Source organism: Artemia sp. Qi Xiang Cuo, chromosome 16, assembly GCF_049724085.1.
Source record: "Artemia sp. Qi Xiang Cuo chromosome 16, ASM4972408v1, whole genome shotgun sequence".
NCBI lineage: Eukaryota > Metazoa > Arthropoda > Branchiopoda > Anostraca > Artemiidae > Artemia > Artemia sp. Qi Xiang Cuo.
Genome location: NC_142809.1, coordinates 22246726 through 22269138, shown reverse-complemented (window position 1 = coordinate 22269138; position 22413 = coordinate 22246726). Strand labels below are relative to the sequence as shown.

At 36.2% G+C, this 22413-nt stretch overlaps 1 protein-coding gene across 3 annotated transcripts in view; it reads right to left on the bottom strand.

Moving 5' to 3' along the window:
• LOC148942679 (semaphorin-1A-like) overlaps positions 1 to 22413 on the bottom strand; it is a 268011-nt gene that overhangs the window by 151092 nt on the left and 94506 nt on the right. The gene's annotated exons all lie outside the window — the stretch shown is intronic.

Below are 22413 nucleotides of genomic sequence, written 5' to 3'. Positions count from 1 at the left end.
AAAGACGGAAATTTTGCTATTATGCCATTGCTGCGGTTCAGTTCTATCCATCAACCGAATCCAATTTCTGAAATTTGATGCATAGGAATTTTTAGATTAAAAATAAGTTGAAATTTGGTGGAAAATCATTGAAAAAGGACGATTCTCCTGTTTTTTTCTGAACTTCGATCCATAGGATTTTTTAGATTCAAAATAATCTAAAAATCGTTGAGAAAGGACAATTTCCCTGTTGTTTTTTTTTTCTGAAATTCGATTCATAGGATTTTTTATATTAAAAATAAGTTGAAATTTGGTGGAAAATCGTTGAAATTCTGTTTCTGTTTCAATTCTGTTTCTGTTTATTACAAAAAAATGATATAACACATAACATTAATCTGAAATTTCTGGAAATTTTTTTCCTGAAATTCAATGCATAGGATTTTTTAAAATTAAAAATAAGATGAAAATTAGTGGAAAATCGTTGAAAAAGGACGATTTTCCTGTCCTTTTTTTTGTTTTATTTTTTCTGAAATTCGTTTATAGGATTTTTTAGATAAAAAATAAGTTGAAACTTGGTGGAAAATCGTTGAAAAGGACGATTTCCCTTTTTTTAAGATCCTTCTCTAAGAAAGAGTCTGAGTAATATCAGCATTATGGACTTGGTGAATGGATAGATAAGAAAGCAATGAATCCAGTGATTTAAGTATCTTATCGTTTTGCTGCAAGATACAGCTGCAGGCTTGTCGTGAAATACCTTGATTTAGAGTGAACATATACCATAGGAAATAATTGGCCATAACGAATATTCCTCTTAAGCAAGAATGGAAATTATTGCTTAAAAAAATACTTTTTTCAGCAACGGGTCCACTGGATAAATCTTTGAACGTCTCCCTCTATATACTTAACCTGTAAGCACTTCTCAGAATGTGTGAACATAATCTTCTTTTATTTTGTTCATAAATAAAAGTATAGTTATTAATTATTATCAAAAGATGCTACAATAAGGATTTAAACAAAAATAAGAATTAAGAATTTTACACTTAGAATATAAGGAGATAATTTAAACAAACTTGGAAAAATCAAACAGTGTTTTGAATGGTAAAGAGGTCGTTAAAGTAATATACAGCAAGAATATTAATTTTTTCATCTTCTTATAAGAATTGTTAAGAGATGAGCCGTAGTCATATCACGGCAAGGAATGTAATCTAACATACAAGAAACCAAAAGCAGCTAGTAGAATTTTTTCAGAGATTAATCATTTCGTGCAAGATAAGTATCTGTTGGAAATCTTAGAATGACTTTAAACTCAGGGGATATAGTAAGATGTATTGGGAAAGAATGATAATTATCTCTTAAATAGAATCGCTTAAAAAAGTAACACATTTTCTAGAACAAAACAAAATTATAGTATTCCTTTACAGTCCAAAACCTTCAAAAATCTAAATTTCAGATTACTTAAGGAAGGGAGAAGGTGTATCTCTTTAATTCGAGTCCATTCTAAGAATATGAAGTAGATTTTTTTTTCTGTTTTACTCGAGGGGACGCCATCCTTCCGCCACCAGGTGTACATCCTAGAACGCTACGTGTGCCGCACCGTTCCACCGTGCTTAGCAAAGTTGGCCCAATTTCAGCCACACTTGGCGCACTTCCACCACGCCATACACGGGCCACACGGTGTGCGTGATATGTGAAAGTGGACGCCTCCTCGCTTTTATTTTCCTATGGAAATGCTTCAGGGTATAAAGTTAGAAACTTTCAAGTTATATCTGCCCAAATACATTTATTTTTAAATTGTATAGTCCTATTTTTAGCCATGTCAGAAATTTAACTTCACAACTGAGGTAAGAATTAAGTGTTTGGAGAAGATCAACAGGCACTTAACATGCAGGTAAAGGGAATGGTTACCCATACCGCTTTGACGGTTTCACTAATAAAAAGAAGTTATGATGCATAATGATAGACAATATTTCATTGTTTTGATAGGATATTAATCCACAGTATAATGCAGGATATTCGTATATGCAAAAATTCATTTCAAGGTTCTACTTCAGGGATTGATACTGGAAGGGGATATGACCCCAGACATAGAGTGCATTTTTTTTTACATAAAATTCAGCAGCTTTCCTTGTTGTTGCTTGTCCAGTAGGATTAACCTGGATCAGAGGGTAACTATGATAGTCGAGTATTCTTAATAACCGTGAAAATACTCGCTTCCCTTTCAAATTATTTGAAAAAAACTACGTTTTCTAAAGAGTTAAAGAGGCTGAGTTACAAGGTCGAACCTTAAAACGTACAGGGATTAGGAGGCACAGTTGGGGGCTACCACCCCCCAAACCCCGCTTCGCAGCCTTTAAATATAAAAAATTTCTTTAAACTGAAAGTAAGGAGCGACATTAAAACTTAAAACGAACAGAAATTATTCCATATGAAAGAGGCTGTGCCCTCCTCAACGCCTCGCTCTTTACGCTAAAGTTTGACTTTCTCACAACTCTTTTTTTAAACAATAAAAACTTTAGCGTAAAGAGCGAGGCGTTGAGGAGGGCACAGCCTCTTTCATATACGGAATAATTTCTGTTCGTTTTAAGTTTTAATGTCGCTCCTTACTTTCAGTTTAAAGAAATTTTTTTTTATATTTAAAGGCTGCGAAAGCGGGGGGTTCGGGGGTGGTAGCCCCCAACTGTGCCTCCTAATCCCTGTACGTTTTAAGGTTCGACCTTGTAACTCAGCCTCTTTAACTCTTTAGAAAACGTAGTTTTTTTCAAATAATTTCTGCACGTTTTTGTACAGTTTATTACTTATTATTGCTTGACTAACTGTTAGCTGATCGTGTCAGGAGTTAAAGTTGGGGGCCCGCCGCCCCCCAAACCCCCCTCTCTTGAACATTCTTTTGTTAAGGCTTTTAATTCCTGAATACTCAAATCACGTCGTACAGGGTGCCTCCTAATCCCTGTACGTTTTAAGGTTCGAACTTGTGACTCAGCCTCTTTAACAGCCCCCAACTGTGCCTCCTAATCCCTGTACGTTTTAAGGGTCGACCTTGTAACTCAGCCTCTTTAACTCTTTAGAAAACGTAATTTTTTTCAAATAATTTAAAAAAGAAACTGAGTTTCTTTTCAAAGTGTATAAAAAAAATACTCTGATTGTGACTCAGACCCGGATTTTCCGCCTGACAGTCGGGAGTCTCAACCACTGGACTGTACAAACACACCAGTGATTGTTGTTTAGCAAATTGAAGCTCTTTTCGACGCAAGCAAATTCCCAAAAATCTTGATATGTGGTTTTTGGAAAACAGGGAAGGAGTGATCAGATTGAGCTGAAATTTCGAGGATAAGCTCCCAGGCCCCAGGAAAGCTTATCCTCTAAATTTCAGCCCGATCAGACAACGTTAAAGGGGGGTTGTGGTGGCAAAAATTAACCTGGGCTAATAGACGAACCCGAGGTTTGTCGTAACGGTAACGTCGGGGGGGTTATTTTTTCGGTCTGAAAATATCAAAAGGCCCTAAAAGGTCGAATTCTGCTTCGACTGAGTCCTCATTCAACCGGATCCGGGGCCAACTGTGTCCTGTTGGCGTGGATAAGAAAAAAAAAAGAACTGAATTTTAAGTGGCTATATTTGGTTTTTTGAAAACAGGGAAGGAGTGATCGGATTAAGCTGAAATTTCGAGGAAAAGCTCCCCGGCCCTAGGAAAGCTTAACCTCTAAATTTCAGCCCAATCGGACAACGTTAAAGGGGGCTGTGGTGGGAGGGTCCAAACTTCCGGCCCAGTTTACCCCATGAAGATAAAGTCGGAGGAGGATGAAATTTCGCAAGTTTCTTAGTTTGAGCTTGGGCTACAAAATGCGATTACCGCCGTCTCTCTGCGACCTCTAGGACCTGAAATCGCTTAACATTGTGGTGGGTCACCTCTTTATAGAGGCACAAGTGTGCCTCCTTGATAATCAAAAAGCCGAACTAACACAGCTATCCTTCAAGGTGACCACACCCTGTCTCTCCCTACTAAATAGCTACCGGCCCGCTGAACTCTCCAGGAAAACAGCTCCCCAGCAAAACAAATACAAAATAATTTCCTATTTGTACCGAGCTCAAATTTGGTTTTTAGGCCGCTGATGACAACTCTGGGGCGAAGGGACCGTTCTAAAGCAACACAAAACGTAATCGCTTAAAAAATAGTATTTAATCTCTATCAAAATTGGAGTTCTAAAGTTTTTGAAGTTACAAATTATTAAACTGGGGCTTAATTTACAACATGAATGTCTTAATGCAGAAGACAGTATGGAACCTACATGTTCCAGAATGGTATCCAATAATGTAGACTTTTATAGAAATTGGAAGTAATTTATGAAAATGTATGCTGCATGCTAGAAGTTGCCTTACGAGGTCTCAATGACCTCGTAAGGCCGAAATTTTGGACTTCGTACATATTTTTAATTTTGACAGTTGAGGAGTTGAGTTGCAAGCGTATTCCCACACAAAAATTAATTAGCTAGGATAAGTAATTCTTTGGTCAAGGATGAACCATAACCTAGGAAGTGTTCCAGAGTTAGATCACGTAATCCAAATCATCGATGGGTCCGTCATAAGTAATTCGAATTCCTTTCTTAAACTCGTGAAATAAGTAAATGGCTTTTTGATTTTTCAACGTCAAAATATTTTTCAAATAAGAGCACTATTTCACAAGACCCTAGGGTGGTAAATAAGAAGATTTCGCTTGGAAACCAATTTGATTTGATTGACCTATTTTAAGTACTTCAATAATTTTGAAAATTAGGAGGGTCAGGACTCTTCGACTCTCCTAATTAATAGCTTATCTGCTCTTAAAGAAACATAAGGTACAGCTAGACTTTTCCCAACCTATGTGTTAGTTAGGTACTCGCGGTAGTGAAATCCGTGTGAAGTGACCAACAGTCAAATAAATGTACGTATTAATACACAAATAATGCTGTAGCGAAAAGTAATACATATCTTAGCAACTAAAAGGGAAACTGTTTGAAGAGCAAGAGTTGAGGGTACAGAACACGAGATGCTAACCAGTCAGTTTAAGTGGATCTTCTTATTACAATGCATCAGATTGACATTAGAGTCCAAGCGTGTCATTACTAAAACTCGCAACTGGTGTTGTGTATCAGGGGCTGTGCACTTTACACCACCCGGAATATACGACAAGGACTGTAATTGGCTGAATCAAGCTCATAGGACCTAGTTGAGGACAAAGGTACTTGTCTAGAATCCAGTAGTCACGCGAGAAGTGAAGTTTCGCTAATGCTAATGAAATAAAACAAAATAGGATGAAAATATAATAGTTTATGAAGAAAATTGGCCTATATATTTGCAAATTAGGGGTGTGGGGTAGAGCATAGTATATATTAAGTACGAAACCTAACCCAACCTAGGTACCTTTTATTCCCCCTAAACCCCAAAAAACTAAAGTTTCAATACTGTTCCCAGAGTGAGAAACCCTTTGTTTATACAGCATCTCATAATACCAGGTAATACCTATCTGTTCGCAATACAATTCTCGCGTGACAACTGGATTCTAGACAAGTACCAGGACGAAATGAACAACTAGTGTGATGTAACATAAAGTAGACGGGTAGACCGAGGGGTCATTGACTTTCAAAAATCACGCGCACCGGGTGGTGCGTGCCAGTCGTGGCGAAAGAATGCCAAACATGACAGAGCTTTGCCAAACGCTGCAGGTTCTATGCCACATGGGGCAGAGATGTGCGGCACAGGTGACGCTTTGAGATGTGTAGCAGGTGGCAGAAAAGGGACGACCTCTCGGGATGAACTAGAGGAGATGAACTTTCAAAACATAGAGGAGAATTTATGCAACGTTTGTGAAGAAAAGATCTCCGGACATCCATAGCCTTACTAAAATCTTACCCAGAGTCACTACAACAGAAACAGATCGTCAAACCAACCTTTGATGTCTTGCGCTTATATTGATGCTTACGGAGATATCTCACTTCAATATTTTCGCAAACCCCTAAAGCCATCCGATTAGATGATTTGCCTTCCTAAACTTTGACGATACACAATGATATTGTGCGGACGGAGTGTTATCCAATCCAAGCGCGGGCGCATCATTATCCAATCAATTCAATGACATTGCCCGGGCGGCGAGTTTTTCTAGATAGCCAATGTATTTGAGGAACACTTCAGCCCATGTATTTCGCTGGGAGTGAGATATCAATGAACTGTAAGTAAGGAGCGACCCGGCTCAATAGTAACCGAAACTTTAAAAAACGGAATTTTGATACCAACTGATACATCAAAAGAATCAGATTTTTATGCTAATTTCAAATATATAAGCTTCATCGAGTTTAGTCTTACCCATAAAAAGTGAGAAAATTTGCCTTATTTTCGAAAAAAGGGGAAAACACCCCGTAAAATTCATAGAATGATAATCACACCATCAGATTCAGCATATCGGAGAAACCTACTATAGAAGTTTCAAGCTAATATCTGCAAAAATTTTGTATTCTTTTTTTAGCCAGAAGAAATATCACGGATGCGTTTTTATTTGTTGTTGTTGTTTTTTTCCAGGGATGATCGTATCGACCCAGTGGTCCTAGAATATCGCAGGAGGGCTCATTCAAACGGAAATTAAAAGTTCTAGTGTCCTTTTTGACTGACCAAAAAAATGGAGGGCAACTACGCACCCTCCGACGCTCATTTTTTCCCAATGTAACCCGATCAAAATTTTGAGATAGGCATTTTGTTCAAAATGGTCGAAAAATACAATGAATATGTCTTCGAGGATGACTTAATCCCCCACAGTCCCTGGGGGAAGGTCTGGAAGTTATGAACTTTTCCCAATATTTACATATAGTATTGGTTATTGGGAAGTATACAGAAGTTTTCAGGGGAAATTTTTCTGGTAATTGGGGGGGGGGGGGGTCTGGGGTTACGTGGGAGGGATCTTTCCATGGGGGAAGGGAATTGCTATGAAGGGGGCGCCGGATTTCCCAGGATTATTTAAAAAACGATCAGAAATTGAATTAAAAAAACAAATTTTCTTCGTCTGAAAGTAAGGAGCAACATCAAAACCAATAACGAACAGAAATGATTACGTATATGATAGGGTCATTGCCCCAAGTCATTACCACACTCTTTATGCTAAAGTTTTTTTTGTACTTTCATCAAAGCTGTTTATTTTAATAACGGCATTTGTGATTAAGGGGTCATTCTTAAAGAATTGGAACAAAATTTGGATTTCAGCTGAGCGAGGTATTGACTAGAGGGCGAACCTCCTAAAATAAGTAATAAAAATATACGAATATAGAAGTTCGTTACGTAAGTTAATTCGTAAGTTACGTCAGATAAAAATTTCAAGAAAGCCATTTAGCCAAAAAAAGTAAAATTAATATACAAATTTCGTTTTAATTATTCATTACGGTGAGCCAAAATCAAAGCTGCATTAATTCAAAAACGTTCAGAAATTAAATACAAAAAACAGGTTTTTTAACCGAAAGTAAATAGCGACATTAAAACTTAAAACGAACAGAAATTATTCCGTATATGAAAGGGGTGTCCCCTCCTCAACCCCTCGCTCTTTACGCTAAAGTTTGACTCTGTCTCGCAACTTTATTTTTTAAAACAATAAAAAAAAAATTAGCGTAAAGAGCGAGGCGTTGAGGAGGGGACAGCCCCTTTCATATACGGAATTATTTCTGTTCGTTTTTGGTTTTAATGTCCCTCCCTACTTTCAGTTACAAAACTTGTTTTTTTTATTTAATCTGGTGAAACCTAATAGATAGGCTAACCTGTGTTGAAGAGCCTCGACCTCCATTGCATTATGCACAGATTCAAAATAGCATGATGCAAAATTCACAAGGTACTAATATATTCACTTCAGGCCGACATATGCAGAAGAGGATATACTTAAGTACTTAACCTACCAATGGATCCGTTACTAATATTATCGAAATAAGGAGTATGTGACTAAAAATAGTAAATAAAATATTTCTGAACAATGTTCTGATTTCAAGCATCAATGCACTATCGGGTTTAAACAATCCCAACGGTTCCAACAAAATGATTGAAGTCGGTGCTCAAGATGTTCCAACCTGATTAATAGCGAAATATATGGGTGTATATATATGGGTAAGCTGTTTAGTGATTTATGTGTTTAAATTATAAAATATGCGTAAACAAGTCAGTCTAAGTGTATTCCATTAAGGTTACAAAAAAAGCATTTAACGTCTGTAGCCTCATCAGCTATGCAAACATCGGTATAGTAGAAAACAACTAAACATGACAGCAAGAGGAAACACTTTCAGCATTTCGTCTTCAATTCTTCAGAGAATGTATCAGTTGTAATGTCATGACTTTTGACATGGTTTGATACCACTAGGAAGTTCCGTGAATATAAATGACGGTGAGTAGTAAATCTGGATTGAATGGAATTCTCACACTAGGCTTCTAAAGATATAAGCAAGTCACTATGTGGTCTTCTGGCTTATATTTGCTGAAATTTGAGAACACCTGTTGCAATCCATTTGAATTAATGTTGGAACGAAAAATTACAAGTCATACGTACGCCTGTAATAACTTTTTTATGTTGAGTAATACTGAAATTGCGTATAAAAACTCTACAACAATTGTACATAGCCCAGCAACACATGTCTGTACCCAGAGGAATAAAGAGGGAATCCCCCTAAGGTTCCAAGGAAACTCCATTAGAATTTAAAATATCTTGAGTTAGTTGGTGTATCAAAACTATCGGCCCGAGAAGGAAAGTAGATTATATAAACAACTGTGAAGAAGAAGTTTATATTAGCTATCCTTTCCCTTGTGCAGCGTTATTTCAAATACAATAATTTTGTTTCTTTCTCTGAAATATACATGAAAAGCAAACCTTTTGAAAAGTAAATCGCAGGGGGGGGTGGGTGGGGGTTGTTTACAGCTAGCAAAGCCCATGCGATCATGCAGCCTTTAGTGTACGGCTAGCAGAAACCTTTTGTCTAGTCTTAATTTTTTATCGCAGCTGTTATAGAAGGCTGACTTTTGCTTTGGGTATACACGCCCAAGGTTTTGATTCAGTGCTGTCCCAGCACTTTTCCGGGGGAGGCTCTCAACTAGGGTAAAGATATATTCTAGCCATTACTGAACAGCTTTGAAAGTTATTTTTACTGTTTTGGGAGGGGTCACATCTCGGGGGAGGGGGAATTTCTGAAGTGAGGGGGGGAGTAAATATAAAAACACGCGAATCATTTTTAGTGTACAGCAAAATTATGGAGAAAATCATGACATTCAGGGTGGCGGCCGGCCAACAACTCGTCCCCCAACCGTTTTGTCCCCCCTTATTTTTTGTTCATAAAAGAAATGCCTAAAATACATTTTATTCTTCACGGTTTTCAAATACTTGGACATATTTTTGAGTTGGAACAACTTTGGCTCCAATTGCTCGAGGACAAAGCAGACAGGTCTCGGTTCGCATTTAGGACTGGTTGGTTTTCATCCCGCTATTTAAATAAATAGTCTATTGATCTATAGATAATTAATGTGAGAAAGTAGGATGGAAATAGGCCGTAATCCGGCTTAGTTTTCTTACCACCTATGGAGCCTACCCGAAAGAAGAATATACAAAATTCTTGAACTTCGAAATGAAAGAAGTGATTATTCAATTGATCAATTTTAATCCTCGAACAGCATACAACGAACACTAATGAAGGGCATAGCAAGGTATGTACAACTCCAAACGGGAAAGATATTGTCTATACTATTACTTAATATTTATAGTTTAGTTTTATTGATATCCATGGTAGTAGCAGTACCCCTAAATGTTTAGGGGGAGTCACCAAATGAATTTTCCTCATTCAATTTTTTTTTAGTAAACTGCTTCATTTGTTTCAAATTGTATCAAATTATTTTAAAAGAATATGTAAGATTTGAAAATAGTACTTTGAATTGCTTTACTAGCTAAAAATTTTAAACGATTAGAAGTTAAGAGACATCAACAAGCTATTTTGTTTATCAATGGTGAATCGATATTCGCCGCAGTGCTTTGGGGACATTTTGAGGTCCAATTCTTTTTGTTATTGTTATGAAATTAGAAATTCTTCGGGGCAGTGCCAGGGGCTCGGAACACTCAATTAGAATCTCTGTTTCCACATTTTCCAGGGCCATAGGTGTGAAATTTTCTCTCGGAGGGTATAAGGCTAGCAGATTATTTTAGCCAGTCCAAGAGTAAGTTGAAACGCTACTTCGGGGAAGTCGGTAATGATTTAGATCAAATTTTTTTTTTATATATATAAATTATATATTTGTGTTTATTTTGTTTTTGTTTTAGTTTTTTAATTTTTATTTGTAAGTGAACAATGAATATAGAGTAGTAGTAGGTTCTAAGGATGAAAGCAACCATCATAAGCAACCAAATGAATTTCCCTGGTGGTTGTTAAAGGATAATCTGAGTTTTTTGTTAATAAATTTATTTTCTCTCAAGAAATTATCTGGATCAATCGGAAAAGATGTTATCTGGTTAAAGGACAACTTTTGAAACTCTTGAACCTTAAGCGTGGTACTGGCACCATTGATTTTTGCTCCTCAATTTTTTCGTGGAGTCACATAAATGGCTTTTAAAAAGGAATTGCGTCATGAAAGCTGGTTATACAGTACAATACGTCTTGATGCTTAGTTTCACAGCGGCTTTAGCTCTTTGTATAATATGACAAATAGTCACTCGTATATAGCGACTGAGGAGACTAATAGTCCGTACCCCCCCCTCCCGAAATCGAGATTCGTACGCTGTTTATTATGATATCTGATATTTCCCATTTACTCGTAATTCACCTATTTTTGTACTTTTTCTAATTTTTGGCCCCGCCCCCTAACATATCCAAAAAACCTATGTGGCTGCAGGGCCATATCTGGGGATTACTGGATTTGACCCCCCCCCGGAAAAAAGGGTTTAAACGAGTCTTGAATCAGTCGTAAAAAAACACATAAAAAGACTATCTTTGTTGAGTCGAGAAAAAAACAAGGCCCATAGTAACTAAAAATTTAAAGAGGTACTTGTATGATAAGCCCCCTACCACTCAAGCTGTTCATTCATTGACGCATTATAGAACCGTGTTTTTTTTTGTTTTTTTTTAGTTTATTTCAGCTTAGCGTGAGACAAGACAGAGACAAGTGACAGAATAGATGGAAAATATATAATTTGGGCTATATATTTGCACATTAGTGGGCGGCAGGGGGGGAGTATTTGGATAGTTTTAAGTTAGAAAATAATTTTTACTACATAATATGCAGAATAATTGTACCTAACACATTAGGCATGCAGACTCACTATATTTTACCCACCACTAATGTGCAAATATATAGCCCAAATTTGTTTTCAAAGTATTATATGTTTATCTTACTTTGGTATATTTCATTAGGATTCAGCGTCAGAGAAACATATTAGAACAATATTAAACAGGGGGTATACCTTTAAAGAAACTTTTCGAAAAAAGAAATCGTCAAGAGGGAGGAAACATTACTAATGGAAACTGATCCAGGAATTGTAACTATGATATCTTAATGGTAAAATTTTGACGCAAAAACCAATCTATCGGAACTTCAGAAAAATCCTGAAAACCTTTAAAATGACGCAGAATTGAAATGAAAACTTCACCATGTGAATTGCTATTGTCAAAAAGCACCTTAGGCAAGTTATACTCCCCCCCCTCCCACCTTTAACAACAAGGTGTTTTTGCACGGGTAGCACTGATGTGTCTTCTTTTTTTATTCTTATTCCTTTTTTTTCGTCACAGCTAGCAGGGAAATGGAACAGCATAAATAGCTGTTTAAGGGCTCATTTGAAAGGAAGTTGCAATATCTCGTGCCTATAACCACGTGCCTAATAACTGTTAAGACAGGGGTATTTTTAGGTTTGATGATGTTATATATCTGGATATTAAACATTAAATAAAACAATGATCATACAATACGCACGTGAGTTTCCCCTTAAAGAGCAGCTTAGGTAAAAGCAATAGCAGTAAAATTAGCGGATTTGCAATATTTCATGAACGGCTAAGGGTATCAAGTTGAAACATTCAGGAAACTTTGAGATAAATACAAAGGCATTATGTGCATCCAGGTGTCAAAATGGGGAATATCCAATACCTCAAGAATGTCTAAGTGTATTAAATTAGAACTTTCAGGTTATGCTGAGGGATATATTGAAGTAAAAAAAAAGACACTATGTGAATCCAAGTTGGCAAAAAGGAACCGGTATTATAATGATATTTTAGGGGAATATTGAGGAGGATTATCAGCAACGATGTTGGATTCAGTGAACCAGTTTCATAGCCACAGAGACAAGTGCCAGGTGACAGAATGCACTGGAATTTGCGTTTTACATTTGCATATTAGGAGGGGTGGGGATAAATTATTAGAACAGCGTGAAGTTAGAAAACAATTCTTACTTAATAATATGCAGAATAATTTGCAGGATAATTTTTATACACATATATAAAAATTTTCCTTATAACTGTATATATATATATATATATATATATATATATATATATATATATATATATATATATATATATATATATATATATATATATATATATATATATATATATATATATATATATATATATAGGCTATATACTATCTTTATATGTGAGTAACAATTGTGTAGGTATTTATGTATATATTTATTTTGTTTCTCGAAAACAGCTCCATATTTTTTCGGGAAAATTAAGATCTTGGGATACTTTCGCATAAAAAAACGATCTAGATAGGTCAGAAGTCGGGGAAAAATCGTTAAGAGCCTTAATTTTGGTTTTTGTTAATGACATCATGTACTATGTTAGTACATCATATAAGCATTTCTTATGACATCATTAATGGCATCATATAAGTATTTCTTATATGATGTCAAGCATAGCATAAATAAGATTGTTGAGTGTCCAACGCAATAGTTATTTATATAATATAATGTCTGTTTGAAGGCCCAAAAAACGAAATTTGCAGTTGCGGTTACTATAAATGATGATTCTTTGGAACCAAACCTTAACTATTAAACGTGATAAGATGTGAAATTTGACAACCTGGACCATCATTTGTGACAACAACAATACGGACAGCTAAGGCAGAGGTCATTGCTAAATTGTCTAAAGCAATCAATATCCAAAGACATGTCAAAAATCACAATGAAAAGAAAAGACACGGGCGGTTCGAAGATATGCAAAAACGACAATTAGAGCGTTTTAGAAATGAAAATGAAGAGCAAAGACACACGCGGTTAGAACACATACAATACCGAACAAGTGAGAGAGACAAAAATGAAAATGAAGAGTAGCGACTCAATGAAAATCAACCTGGACAGCGCGAATCATAACGTGTCAAAATTGAAAATTAGAGCAATGATGATTGGGTTTGGGATTTTGACATGGATAAGGTCATCAATGCCTACCCTACCTTTGTTAAAAAAAACAAAGGTTCGACGATATGTATTTCATAATGACGAAAGATAAGCGGAAGTGTAACGAAGCAAAAAAATTAAATATGATAGCGATGGTAATCGGGTTTTGGATTTTGACATGAATAAGGTCATTAATACCTACCATACATTTGAAAATCAAAAATATCGACTGGATAAATCGTTGGAAGAAAAAGAAGTTTTTGTTCTACATCCTGAACAATTAAAAGAAACAAAGGTTCGGCGATATGTCTTTCATAATGAAAAGACAAGCCAAGGCAAAAGAAAAAGTTTTTGTCCCACCACCTGAACAATTAAAAGAAACAAGGAGGGTCTTCAATACCGTCTATGCCTTGTAAGATCGAAAGTCTGGAATAGACAAATCGCCTGAAGGAAAAGAAGTTTTTCTATAATCATCTGAAATGTTGAAACAGATAATGGTTTGGCAACATTTCTTTGATATTGACAAAAGACAAGCCGAGGTAAAACCCAAAGGTCCAATAAAAAAAATTTAATTTTGAAAAGCTCCCTCTTCCAATTTAAGGTCCATTTGGACGTCATGACATCAACAAAAGGCTCAAATTGTCTGCGTTCAGAAGACAAGCGACAGTGAGAATCTATCTATATAGAAGCCTGCCGCGTGCCCCACACCTTTGTTAAACAAAACAAAAACCGGCGATATGTATTTCATAATGATGAAAGCCCAGCCGAGGTTCAAACAAATTGAAAATGATAGCGCAGATGATTGGGCTTTGGATTTTGACAAGGATAAGGTCATCAATACCTACCATATTTTGAGAATCAAAAATATGGACTGGATAAATCGTTGGAAGAAAAATAAATTTTTGTCCCTCCACCTGAACAATTAAAAGAAACAAAAGTGATCGTCAATTCCTTCAATACCTTGTAAAATCAAAAACCTGGACCAGATAAATTGTTGGAAGAAAAAGAAGTTTTTGTCCCACCACCTGAACAATTGAAAGAAATGGCTCGGTGATATGTCTTTCGTAATGACAAAAGACAAGCCGAGGCAAAAGTTAAAAGTCCGATTAAAAAATGTAATTATACAAAGACACCACATCAAATTTAAGGTCCATTTGGACGTCACGACATCAAGAAAAGGCTCTAATTGTCTGCGTTCAGAAGACAAGCGACAGTTATATATATATATATATATATATATATATATATATATATATATATATATATATATATATATATATATATATATATATATATATATACACATATATATATACACAGCTTTAATACACGACTAAACATTGTTGACAAAACAAGCTCCGAGATTAAACACAGATAAATCTTACCACTATTAGCAATGCATTAAAATCGTAATCAGATTAGAGAGAGAGAGAGAAACGTAACTAATCCTTTGTTTACTCTGATAAGGGAAACAATCAAGATAAAAAGGAGACAAGGAAATGCAAGCAATTATAATATATATTTGAGATAATGCTATAGAATGAAGAAATAGTGTTATAATTGTCAATTTTGCACATTCAATGATGCTGTAAGTTTAATTCTTACCGCATTTTTACTACGCTTTCTACTCTTAGTTGTTCCATAAGTTTGCAGTATGACTGATGAACGTCCCCCTTCCCCGGCAAAGAAACCGTCAGATATCCCGAACTGTCTGAAACTACTATACAGGTATATTTTAATTAAATATTTGGTACTTGTATGAAATACCCCCTACCTAATAATATTCTTCATCTAAGTAAAACCTAAGCGTTATTTTTTGTCGATGTTTTTTTTTACAAACAAATTTGGGCTATATATTTGCATATTAGGGGGGTGGGGGGGATAAAGTACCTCTGTAGTTTCCATAATTTGGTTAATAAAGTATAATATTTTCATCATATTTTTTGATATTTCATTAGGATTGAGCGTCAGAGAAACAGGCTCGCCAGATTTTACCCCCCCCCCTTAGTGTGCAAAAATATAGCCCAAATTTGTTTCTAAAGCATTATATATTTTAATCTTGCTTTGGTATATTTCATTAGGATTGAGCGTCAGAGAAACATATATGAAGAATATTAGGTAGGGGGTATTTCAAACAAGTAGCCTACCAAATATTTAATATATAGAGTAGGTTAGGTTAGATATTTAATATAATACGTTCTGGGCGGCCTGCTTTTTATAATTCTCTTTGGTAGTTTCCATAATTTGGTTTCTAAAGTATTATATTTTCATCATATTTTTTATATTTCATTAATATTAACCTACTTCAGTTCTTTGGTGTGGTCGCTATAACACGTAAGTACCGAAATTAATGTGCTCGCGATCAAGAGGTAGAAGTTTCTTCAGGCTAAGCGCGTAGTGTGTATGAAGCTTCAGGCTAAGTGTGTATTTCATTAGGATTGAGCGTCAGAGAAACAGACTCGCCAGATTTTACCCCCCCCCCCCCCTTAATGTGCAAATATATAGCCCAAATTTGTTTCTAAAGTATTATATATTTTAATCCTACTTTTGTATATTTCATTAGGATTGAGTGTCAGAGAAACGTGTATGAAGAATGTTAGGTAGGGGGTATTTCAAACAAGTAGCCTACCAAATATTTAATATATAGAGTAGGTTAGGTTAGATATTTAATATAATACGTTCTGGGCGGCCTGCTTTTTATAATTCTCTTTGGTAGTTTCCATAATTTGGTTTCTAAAGTATTATATTTTCATCATATTTTTTATATTTCATTAGTATTAACCTACTTCAGTTCTTTGGTGTGGTCGCTATAACACGTAAGTACCGAAATTAATGTGCTCGCGATCAAGAGGTAGAAGTTTCTTCAGGCTAAGCGCGTAGTGTGTATGAAGCTGTGTGTAAAGCTTGTCTTTTATGCACACATTGCCCTTGCTTTCTGTTATTATTTTTATTACGATTCTTTTTCAAAGCTTGTCTTTTATGCACATATTACCCTTGCTTTCTGTTATTATTTTTATTACGATTCTTTTTCAATCAGAGAATTATTAATTTAAGATGTTTGTTGACTTGTTGTGTTTTGTGTTTTCTTTTAGTTTTTCTTTACTGCATTTTTTCTAACCAGTGTAGTTATTGATAGGTAAAAAAATCATTCTCATCTATGAATAGGGAAAGGACAGGACAAGGTATGAGGCGAGAATTAGACACTCATAAAAAGATTTTAAGGCCCTTCCCTCCAAAAAGTCAAACAATTATTTTCCCCACAAAGTTCTATTCACAAATGGGCTATAAACTTAAAACTTTAGGATCCTTTTCAATGTGAATAATCAATAAAAGAAATGAGGCAAAGGGAACAATGTCTCGTGATGATTTGAGCACTTTTAGTTAGGATGAAATAAGAAACAGGCAAACATTAAATATGTCAGCAAAATCAAATAGCCAATAGTGTTCACCACTTCAAACCAGATTTCGACATCTAATCATGTGAAGACAGGAGATACTTGAGATAGCTTTGAGAAAATTAAATAGTTGCAATAGCACTGCTTGCAAAAGCAAATGGCAAACTGCGCTCCGCAGAACCTTTCGAATCCCTGAGAATATTCTAGAGCTCCCTCCCAACCTAGCTTTAATCCAAAAGGACCAAAAACTGCGTGAATCACACGAAAAACATACGAAATTATAGTAATAAGCGTAAAATTTGAGATTTTTAAGAGGGTCACAGCACCAAAGCCTCCTTATGTGCCCATTCAAAGATGGGGAGAATTCCCTCTTCTAAACTGGGACGTTCTTCGGTAAAAAACCGAAATCGCGCCTGATGATTTAATTTCATTCGTGCCCCCGCCCCCTCTAAAGGTCTGACCTATGTGGTTTGAAGTGAATTTACAGGACGTTTGATTTAAATTCACGGTTATTGATAACAGACCACAAGCTTAAATTAATAAAATGCGTTTTTTCAAATATTTAAGGAGCAACATTAACACTGATCGGTACTGATCTCCAAGAAAAGTCACGCCTGCGCAGGACGGTTCGGAATGGAGGCAAAGGCTCTCTACGCTAGACCACCAGCAGGAGCCTTAGGTCAAGCAAGTCAACATTAACACTCCGAGCAAGCGAAATAGCCATGAACAGGAAATGAACTGTCATCCCATTCAGTGGCACAGCCTCACAGATATATTGGGGGGGGGGGCAATTTTATTTTATTTGGGATTTGTCCATTGAAATACCAAAAAATGATGTGTTCAGTGAAAATAGAAAAATATATTTTTCAAAATCCAGTGGGGTGGGGGGGGGGGATAAATACCCGCCTCTCCCACCCCCAATTGGCTCTACTGACCAATCAATACCCAACTCTTAATGCTCAAGCGACTGGTGGCGTTCTATAAAAACTTATCGATATTTTCATGGATAATGTAGAAATACTTTCTTTTTTCAATAGGTAAAACATTTGCAGTTCCCAGGTGGGTGTACATGCTGCGCAGTATTAGTGTTTTTCATCAGAGCACCAAAAACCACTCGAGCATGAAAGAGTTGGAGAGTTAAAGGGTGACAGCTCGTCTTCTGTCCAAGCTAATTTTTGTTTGGTTTAAGTTTTAATGTCGCTCTTTATTTGTACATGGAAAAAAACTTTTTGTCAATAGTTCTAATTTATGTTTTTTCTTTTTTTCTATTTGCTAGACAAATATTTTTTTTTTTTGTCCCATAAACGAAAGTTCAACCCTTCACAAACAATGGTAAGTTATAATTGTTACTTGAGTGGAAACAGGAAATAATCTCAACGGGCCATTTTTTAATTAAGCGTTTTAGTGTTAGGATATATAAAAAGAAACAAAGCGCAATAAAAAGATAAAAAGATGCATTCAAAAAGTACGTTTCATATTATGCTACAAGCTGACGGTTAATAAAAAGTTACTTAGTCACACAGACGTTTTAAGAGCAGCAAGAAAACAGACAGTACACAGTACAAGAAAAACAGTAGGCCTACAAGAAAACCAACAAGAAACAACTACCCGCGCTGAAATTTGAAGTCACATTCTAGCAGAATGAGGTTGCCAACAGGCCAGTACTTATCCAATTAGGAAGTAATAAAAAAAAATTTAACTAGTTTGAAATCTGCTTGCAGCTTCAACTGAGATAAGTACGATCATAAAATAAATACATTTCTAAGATACTACATTTTCTATACAACCTAGTTGCAACGGCCAGCACGGAAAGGGAGGGGTGGGGGACAGCACGGATTTTTTTTTGCTCGACTCATTCGTATCAATGTCAGTACAACCTGCGGTTAAATCAAGGAGGGGAAAGCAATCCCCCGTCCCCCTGGATTTATCAGTAGTTCTACCCGGGCCGTATACAGGATTTTTTCGGTGGGTGTTTTACACATGAATTTTTTCGCGGAGGGGGGGGGGGTAGAATGTTACACAAAAAATCAAAACGCATAAAAAATTTGTTTATATCCATTTTGGTTACGTTTTTACGAGTCAGACAAACATTTCGAGGGGGTCAAATCCCCTATCTCCCCTTGAATACGGCCTTGAGTCTGGGCAGGAAAAAGACCCCGAGAAAAGAGGCGAGTAGCGTTAGCGAAAAAAAGAAGCTATCAGTGATACTATACTAAAATTATTTGAAAAAAAACTACGTTTTCTAAAGAGTTAAAGAGGCTGAATCACAAGTTCGAACCTTAAAACGTACAGGGATTAGGAGGTGCAGTTGGGGGCTGCCGCCCCCCAAACCCCCGCTTCCGTATATGAAAGAGGCTGTGCCCTCCTCAACACCTCGCTCTTTAAGCTAAAGTTTGACTTTCTCACAACTCTTTTTTTTTTAAACAATAAAAACTTTAGCGTAAAGAGCGAGGCGTTGAGGAGGGCACAGCCCCTTTCATATACGGAAGCGGGGGTTTGGGGGGCGGCTGCCCCCCCACAGCACCACCTAATCCCTGTACGTTTTAAGGTTCGAACTTGTGACTCAGCCTCTTTAACTCTTTAGAAAAAGTAGTTTTTTTCAAATAATTTATGCACGTTTTTGTACAGTTTATAACTTATTTATAGCTTGACTAACTGTTAGCTGATCTTTTGAGGAGTTAAAGATGGGGGGCGGCCGCCTCCCAAACCCCCCGCTTTTGAAGATTTTTGTGTTAAGGCTTTTAATTCCTGAATACTCAAATCAAATGCACAGTAAGATTTTTATCAGCCGCCCCAGGCCCCATGTTATCAAAGCAGTGGAGACTTACCTGTAACCTGAAGGCCGACTGTGATATTCTTCTGGAGACGCCTGTTGAGCCGAACGATTTAATAGATTGGATTTAAAAAAGAAACTGAGTTTCTTTTTTAAACTTTAAATTCAATATATAAAAAAATTTCTCTGACGGACAATCGAACTCGGATCTTCCGCCTGACAGTCAGGAATAGTGACCACTGTACCACAGAGACATTACATTATTTTTATTCTGTGCGATGTATTTTTGACGCAAGCAAATCCCCACAAAACTTGATATGTGGTTTTTGGAAAACAGGGAAGAAGTGATCAGATTGTACTAAAATTTAAAGGATAAGCTCCCAGGCCCCAGAAAAGCTTATCCTCTAGATTTCAGCTCGATCAGACAACGTTATAGGGGGGCTGTGGTGGGAAAAATTAACATGGGCTCTTATAGGAAAACGAGGTTTTTCGTAAATGTAAATTTGGGGGATAATTTTTTCGGTCTGAAAATATCAAAAGGCCCTAACAGGTCGAATTCCGCTTCGAATGAGTCCTCATTCACCCGGATCCGTTGCCAACTGTGGCCTGTAGGCGTGGCTGATAAAAAAAAGAGAAATTAACTTTAAGTGGTTATATTTGGTTTTTAGAGTGATCGGATTGAGCTGAAATTTCGAGGATAAGCTCCCGGGCCCTAGGAAAGCTCAACCTCTAAATTTCAGCCCAATCAGACCCCGTTAAAGGGGGGCTGTGGTCGGAGGGTCGAAACTTCCGGCCCACTTTTAACCATGAAGATAAAGTCGGAGGGGGGGTGAAATTTTTCACGTTTCTTAGTTGGAGCTTGGGCTACAAAATGCGATCAGCGTTGTCTCTCTGCGACCGCTAGGACTGTAAATCGCCTAGCATTGTGGTGGGTCGCCTCTTTATAGAGGCACAAGTGTGCCTCCTTGATACGATTTTCTTTAATTTTTCAGATGGGAAGGCGTAAATCCACCATTAAGACTTTTCAAATGTGACCAATAGTGTGTTTTTCTCTTTTTTTTCAGGTCCGACGCCATTGTTAAGGAGTTTGGAAATTCTTTTCAAAATGCTTGAATATTTAAGTTTTGATTATAAAATAAAATTCGATCGGTACTGGTACATTAAACGTACTCTTTTATATACTCCAAAAGATGTCAAGTTTGGTTAATGCTAATAAAATAAAATAGGATGAATATATAATAGTTTAGAAACAAATTTGGGCTACATATTTGCACATTAGGGGGGTTGGGGTGAAGCATACCATACATTAAATACGTAACCTAACCTAGGCACTCCCCCCCCTAAACCCCAAAAACAACAGTTTAAACATCGTAGACGCAATGAAAACTACTCTTTGCATTCCAATTCTTAATAGCGGTCTTTGAAATAACCAGTCCCGGTATCTGTAGCATCTCCAGTTTGACATCCCATATACAGTATATAAAAGAGTACATTTAATGCGCTAGTACCATTCGATCTAAGTAAGAGTTATTATTTCTAAAAAGAATACAATTTCTGAAATTATTCAAGTTACTGGTTAGTGGCCCAAAACACAGAAATCAGCACTTTTTTGTGGTTTGAATATTTGTGGACTGAGCTGAATTGAAGGTGTAAGGTCCGTCAAAATCGTCCCGGTTTTGAAGGCGTTTTATCTATTCCGAAATTTTTAAAATTTTCTTATGTTAACAACTTCTGATGAGTAGCTTTAAACTCAGTGAACTTTATACATTTGTATTGGAAATCTTTCCAAATTACTGACATAATATTTATTTTTTCCCGCAGAATCAAGATTCTCTCTATGGAACTTCCCAAAAAAAGTAGTCTTGCGAACTTAAAGATGCAGAAGGATTCGTTAATGGGCTGAATTTCAGCTAGAAAATTGAAAATAGGTATCTTAAATGCGTAGAATACACTTCTAAGACATTTTGTTTACAAATGAGAAATTGCTTAGAACAGTACGAAGTTGGCCTTTTGAGACCAACTTAATCGCTTTTCTAACAAAGCGCCGTATCAGCAAAAATACGAATCGTATATATTTATGGGGATAGTGTGTACGACAGCACTTTTTAATATTGCTCATGGTTTTTAAGAGGCTTTGAATGTTCAGTAGAGTCTAGACAAGGACATATCCAGAATTTTTCGTTCGGGGGAGGGGGGAAATTTTAAAATACATAATAAAATGTTTCTATAGGCTATGCATTTTTTTTTTTACATTTCTACGAGTAGGAAATTATGACAAGGGGGAGTGACTAAAGCCCCGTACCTCGCCCTGGAAATGGCCTTGAGTCCAGGATATTTTATATTGAAAGGACAGAAGCTATATTGTTAATAGAAAACTTTACTATAGACTGAATCTTAAATACACAAATTAGCCCAGAACAAACTGGTTCAATTAAAAAATAAAATAGTATATTTTAAGAAATTTAAATACAACGTAAACTACATACAAACGTAAATACAACGTATATATATATATATATATATATATATATATATATATATATATATATATATATATATATATATATATATATATATATATATATATATGTCGTTGTTACGCCTAAAGGTTGTTTTGATGCATTCGAAATTTTGAGATAATTGACAAAAACTGTTTGCTAAATTGTTCTCAAAGAAAGGGCATGTAGTTTGATGAAATCCTGAGGATCGAAGTGTGATTTATCCTTCATCGCCTTGAAGATCCCCCCTTTAAGAGCGGTTCAGCAAATGTTTTTTTGACAATTATTTCAGAAGTTCGAAGATATCAAATACGACCTTTAGGCGAAATCCTAGAAGCTGCTAAATATTTATAGAAGCACTAGAGAACTGGCAAAGAATCTACGGAAAGATAAACTAATGTTGTGTA